Genomic DNA, 6,982 nt, shown 5'->3' with positions numbered 1-6,982 from the left:
TAAGTATTTAGGTCAGGACAGAAATACTTATTTAGTTGTATGCAAAAATGCCCCCTCTACATCCAGACACACTGCCCCCTCTGCATCCAGTCACTCTGCCCCCTCTCACGCTGCCCCCTCTGATGCTGCCCCCTCTCACTGCCCTCTGTCACGCTGTCCCCCCCCTCTGTCACGCTGTCCTCCTCATCTGCCCTCTGTCACGCTGTACCCCTCATCTGCCCTCTGACCCCTCCTCTGCCCTCTGTCACACTGTCTCCCTCCTCTGTCACACTTTCCCCCTCCTCTGCCCTCTGTCACACTTCCCCCTCTGCCCTCTGTCACCTCTCAGTGCCCTCTGTCACGCTGTCCCCCTCCTCTGTCACGCTGTCCCCCTCCTCTGCCCTGCCACGCTGTACCCCTCCTCTGCCCTCTGTCCCCCTCCTCTGCCCTCTGTCACACTGCCCCCTCTGCATCCAGGCACTCTGCCCCCAGGCACTCTGCCCCCTCTGCAGCCCTCTGTCACGCTGCCCTGCTCTGCAGCCCTCTGTCACTCTGCTGCCCGCTGCCCCCCTCTGCTGCCCGCTGTCCTCCTCTGCTGCCCGCTGTCCTCCTCTGCTGCCCGCTGTCCTCCTCTGCTGCCCGCTGTCCCCCTCCTCTGCTGCCCGCTGTCCCCCTCCTCTGCCCTCTGTCCTTCTCTGCAGCCCTCTGTCACGCTGCCCCCCTCTGCAGCCCTCTGTCACTCTGCTGCCCGCTGCCCCCCTCTGCTTCCCTGCTGCCCGCTGTCCTCCTCTGCTGCCCGCTGTCCTCCTCTGCTGCCCTCTGTCCTCCTCTGCTTCCCGCTGCTGCCCGCTGTCCTCCTCCGCTGCCCGCTGTCCTCCTCTGCTGCCCGCTGTCCTCCTCCGCTGCCCGCTGTCCTCCTCCGCTGCCCGCTGTCCTCCTCCGCTTCTCCCAGCCATAAAAAAAAGAGAGAGCACATAAACTTACCAATCCGCTGGGCGCCGGGACCCAGCAGCCTCCTCTCTCCCGCAGCTGTTACTGACGTCGATATTCAGTGACAGCTGCGGGAGAGAGGAGGCTGCTGGGTCCCCGCGCCCAGCGGATTGGTAAGTTTATGTGCTCTCTCTTTTTTTTTTATGGCTGGCCCGCGGCACCCCAGTGACAGCGCCGCGGCACCCCTGGGAGCCGCGGCACACAGTTTGGGATCCGCCGTTGTATACTATCAATAGTCCTCACTAAACCTCACCAGGCCATTCACTAAACATAATCCCTTCCTTGAACTATACATAACATGTTACCAATTTCAATTGTTTCAGATAGTATTAAATCCATAAATCCAGAAGTTATATTGTATATTAGTCATAATTTTCATTCGACTATATAGTGATTCAGAGATCTGTGTCAATGCAGTTATTCTTTGTTAAATCATCTGCCATCTTTGCTGCATAATCTTAGATTGCCTAATCAATAATCTAGTCCCCCAACACAAGTGTGACACAACTGGCCCACAAGGTGGATTGAGTTTAAAATATCCAGAGATTGTAAAATACAACAGTGCATAGTATTTATGTATGACCGCTAAATTATTGCATATTATGTAGCATTTTTGCCCTATACGAGGACACATATAGTATTGTATATACAACAATAATCTATTTTCAACATAGTTTTGCCAAACTCCATCCTTTCAACGTTCTCTTAAGTAAGCCACACATTACAGTGAATTACTTCAGTTCTTTGCATAAGAACTTGCGATGGGGAGAAGAAAGGTGCTTGTGCCAAATTTCATGTTTGAAATATTCAGCCAAAAAGACCCACATGCCATAGTCTCTGTAAAGGACTTGGACATTCTAGGCCTGATTCAATAAGGAGCGTAACTGGCGCTTTTTCTGCATATAATGCTTACAATCACTCTGCGCAAAATTGGACCATATGCCACAGATCACAGCAGCATACAATTTACCTTTGAACACAAAGAACACTTACGACAGCCTATGATATTAGCGAGGGAAGAGGGTGGGGAAGGGACATATGCCCGTAGTTAACATACAAGCTTGAGCGCACGCAGCAGTATCTGTTTCAAGCACTTGACATCACTAAGATACTTGTTTTTCAAAACTATTGCCATGCCTAAGGATTTGTCTGTACCTGGCCTGGGTTGTGTCTCTGGAGCTGAACTGGTGGCTACGTGCACAAAGCTGGCCTGATTATGTACTTTTGCATGAGAGGGAAAGAACAAGTGCAGGTGGTGGTTGCTGCGAGTTCAGGAGGTTACTAAGTCTGAGTGGCACAGGAGACTGGCAATAAGTCAAGAGTAGCAACACATTGATCAGATTAGCAAAGAAGACTGGACTGGAACTGAAATGCTGGACTGGACTGCAACCGGAATGCTGGAACCAGAATGCTGAGACCAGAATACTGGAACTGGAACGGAACTGAAATGTTGGACCAGATCCGGAATGCAGGAACCAAAACCGAAATGGAACTGGAATGCTGGAACCAGAACAGAACAGAACCGGAATGCTGGACCAGAAAGAGAATGAAACTGGAATGCTGGAACTGGAACCGGCAGAGAATCAGAGTGGAATTGGAATGCTGGAACCGGAACTGTAATGGAACCGGAATGCAGGCTGCACTGTCTGGCCAGAAGAAACTGAGTAGACTGCAGATTGGTAGAAGCCAGATTGGCCTCTGAGTAATCAGTGTTCACTGGCAAGAGGTTAGGGCTCCAGGAAGTCCTTTTATGTTATCTGCTATCTGCTGATTGGAGGCTGCAGTCAGTTGAGGTGAAGCAGCACTCTGACTGACTGAGAGGGATCAGGTGATTGGATCCAAGATGGTGGTACTCAGGCACTGGTTTTGGAGGTAACTCTAAGGAGTATATTTACTAATCTGCGGGTTTGAAAAAGGGAAGATGTTGCCTATACCAACCAATCAGATTCTAGTTATCATTTATTTAGCACATTCTACAAAATGAAATCTAGAATCTGATTGGTTGCTATATTCAAACCCGCAGATTAGTAAATCTAGCCCTTAGACTGCTATCCTCTGATTGGAGGTTGTGGTCAGCTGAGCTGGAGCAGCACTCTGACTGGTTGAGAGAGAGCAGGTGACTGAATCCAAGATGCCAGCACCCATGCACTGGTTTTGGAGGGATCTTTGGAGTGGAGACAGACTGGGCAGCATCCTGCAGAGAGATCTTAGACCAGCAGAGCCTGCAGACCATAGCAAAACCTTAGAAAGACAGCAGAGGGGTAAGTAACAGGACCTGAGAGCCTGGTGCGTGACACATATTACTTGCTCCAGGTACAGGTCTAGTCTAAGTGCCGATTACTACTGATGGTAACTGAGTATGAAGGCTAGAACATGTGTTTGCAATTAGGAGCAACTGTAAAAAAATATTTAATGTAGAGTAGACTTTAATTACATCCTAAAAATGTTTTTCACGGGGTTAAAAAACAAACTTTTTATTTTTTATTGTTTTTTTATTAATACCTATTTCACGTGCATTTTTTAAAAAAAAGCACATTATGTTAGCTTTGAGTACACTCATGAATTAGGCCGTCTATGGTATTTTTTTTAAAAAGTCTTTTGAAAAACCCTGTCCTATGGCAGAGTGGCACAGTACCATAATTTTAGGACTATACCCATAACATAAATCCTAACATAGCTTAATATCAGAGTATTCAAAATGAACCAATTAAGATATATGTGCAAGCATACTTATTTCTAATATAAACTGGTGCCACTGCGTTGAGCCAGTTCAATAGGCTACAATCTGCCTTTGCTTTTCTATCACTAAATGGTTCTTTGAGCATGTTGATGAGGTGTTTCAAAATAATATTTTACAAGCAAGTTGATAGTGCAATGTATCAAAAATTATTCTATCCTTTTTGCCAGTGTGCTTGTTCAACCTTCAGCACACACTCAGTAACCATATGTAACTGCCCTTTAGTTGTACAGAAATGACTCTCAAATATAACTTTGATGTATACATCTAACTTTCATCGCTGTCCTGTTTCTCCAGGGAAGCAAACACTTCAGATTTCTCTTGCAAGCTTCCAGATTTCTTCCTCTGGGCAATACTTGTAACTGACTGTTTTCTAATGGTAGAAAGTCTCCTTCCAAAGTTTTCCCCTGAGAAGAAGTAAAGCATGGGATCAAAGCAGCAGTTAGATGCTGCAAGGGCCAAAGTTATCACAACCTTTCTCTGCTCCCATATCTGCGCATTACAGTCAGTACTTCTCATTACTATGTTATGATGTATTGTCAACTGAATATGATATGGCATGAAACTAAGAAAGAACATGGACATGACAATAATAATAATCTGAAATGCCTTTTGTTTCTTTAAATAATTTTTCTGCAATGTCGTTTTAATCATAGTATAGTGATATGATAATAAATGGAGGGATGAAGCCAAAGATCAAGGAGATATAGTTGAGAATGAAGAACTTTTGAATACTTTGTTGGGATAGTGGAGGCTCAAAGCACTTTGTTATTTTTTGAAGTGTGTATGAACCACCCATTAGAAAAGGTGAACTTGTTAGAGAGACAAATAACCAAATTCCAACACAAAGCCATTTGGCTCTCGTTACAGTCACCAGATTAAGGTTTTTCACTGGGAAGAGTATTGCCAGAAAGCGAGTGAAGCTCATTGCTGTCAAGATGAAAATGCTGATATACAGAAGACGTAGGAACTGATTCTGAGTTTGTATTTAGTATTGTAGCTAAATGGGTACAAAACTATTCAAAATGTTGCCGAACAGAAGCACAGAATGATTTGACAATGTGGAAATATTCACCCAGTCGCAGCATTTGCAACCAACTCCAAATCAGCCAGAAACAATTTACTGAACCTCTTTTAAAAAGTCTGGCATTTTGCAAGAGACCTGTTTATTAGTAATAAACTTCATAAAAATTATCGCTCATGTAGAAAAACAGCGTTATCCTCAGAACTTTGTTAAATATTGACTGGTTGGGGATAGACTTGTGCGTTTTTCTATAGAACATGTTCAATTTGTGCCTTTATGAATAAACATATTAATTAGCAAAGCTGAAAGGTAGAACGTAAACTCACACTAAGCAAAGAACAAAACAATATTGACTAAATTACAAATCATATATTTTAGTACACTACATTTTTGAAAAAGTGCTGGGAAAAATATTGAGGTATAGTATGTCATTTTACAGTAAGGAAACAAAAACAAATATTGTATAACATAAATTGTTACACTAAATACTTTGGTTCTTCTCATACACAGATGCAGGTGCCAAGGAGGAAGAGGACCAAAGGAGAGTGTATCTCATGTCCTGGGGGCAAAGGGGCCATGAGATACACTCTTGAAAATATCCAAGAGATCCCCAATACTGTAGCTGCTTTTTATTTGTTTTACATGCTAAATTATATTGTTATTGTTGTTATTTATTATTTTATTGATTGTCAATATATTTTAATTTGTTACAATGGTTTTATTCATTTTTATATGTTATATCAACTATTTATATTATTACAGATATGGGGATTTTTTTCCATTGACCTGGCATCCAGAAAGTTCTGAAAACCAGTAAGAAAAAAGTAAATAATTCTGCTGGTTAGAGCGTTCTTAGACACATATTGTATCACTGAGTGCTTCCTCCTCCTCCTCCTCCTCTTAAAGTCACTGTGAAGAGCACTGCTACAGAAAGTAATAAATAAATAGCATGTCATGCACACACCAGACCACCAAGCACATCCTCCTACAGTGACTCTGAGGCGTGATGTTGCACACAGCGGTCAATGTCAGGAGCTCTGTTGGCAAGAATTAATATTTTTTAGGCATGTTTGACTATGGAAGAACATCTATGTTGTTAATCTTTAAGATCAAGGGAACACATTTCAAGCAGGAAATTGCATGGGTGGGGTTAGAACAATCTGTCGCCAATCAGAACATTAAAATGTTAAGAACTGCACAGAATATTTCAGCACATCTGACTCCTGCATGCCTATTTGCAGATTAGAAGCCAGTGGAGCTAGGCTAACATATAACCAAGCGGAGAATTGAATGTTAAAATCAGTACAGAGTAGCAAAGCCAGTTTCCTATGAAATTGGTGACGAAAGACTGAGGTGCATCTGTATGAGTTTTAGTAAAGTTTCAGCATGAAGCTAGAAATCCAGGAAAATTTGGAAAACTCCAAGCAATCTGGATAAAAAAAATAACGAACTTCTACTCTAAATCAAAATTCATGTTTATTCGTTAGACAAATATCCCATTGGTGTTCTCTTATAGAGCAAAGAATGACGGCATCTGCTTTGACAAGTCAGTAATTATCCATCCATTACATATTTTGCAATATCTATAAAATGTTCTCAGTGTCATGCAAGGGTACGGGAATCACATATTTCTGGATAAACCAGTATACATAGCATGATACATATTAATATAAGAACATTTTCCTTAACAGACTACAGTTGTGCAAATCAATCCTTCCAAAGTTGAAATTCTTATGAATTTTGGTCCAGGTCATTTTTTTTGAAGATTGGTCCTGATTTAAATGATATTGAGCAGATTAAAATGCCCTCTGTCAAACAAGGAGGCAATCACATTTCACTAATACCACAAAACCATAACATTAAACAGGAAGCCAGTTTCACGCTCTGCAAACATAGCATTGAGATGCAATTTGAACCCTAAACCTGTCACGGGCACTAGGAGTCTTTACCCAGGGATCACCAGGTGATAGGCTTACCAGAGCAATGTAGGTGGTAATATGGTACTCTGGTAGCAGGGTGATCACGGAACAGGAAATAGTAGATGATGAGATGCTCAGGAAAGTCTATGACTAGCAGCACTGGTAATAAGGAGGTAATAATACACGAGGAACTGTATGGACAAGGACACGTGTGTCACGGGCACTAGGAGTCTTTACCCAGGGATCACCAGGTGGTAAGCTTACCAGAGCAATGTAGATGGTAATAGTGTACTCTGGTAGCAGGGTGATCACGGAACAGGCAATAGTAGAGGA

The 6,982-nt window shown here is 43.0% G+C and overlaps 1 pseudogene; it reads right to left on the bottom strand.

Moving 5' to 3' along the window:
- Positions 1 to 3,973: 3,973 nt before the first annotated feature.
- LOC142101816 (cysteinyl leukotriene receptor 1-like) lies at positions 3,974 to 4,856 on the bottom strand (annotated as a pseudogene).
- Positions 4,857 to 6,982: the final 2,126 nt, after the last annotated feature.

This window comes from Mixophyes fleayi, chromosome 9, assembly GCF_038048845.1.
Source record: "Mixophyes fleayi isolate aMixFle1 chromosome 9, aMixFle1.hap1, whole genome shotgun sequence".
Lineage (NCBI taxonomy): Eukaryota > Metazoa > Chordata > Amphibia > Anura > Limnodynastidae > Mixophyes > Mixophyes fleayi.
This window is presented reverse-complemented; position numbering and strand designations above follow the sequence as displayed.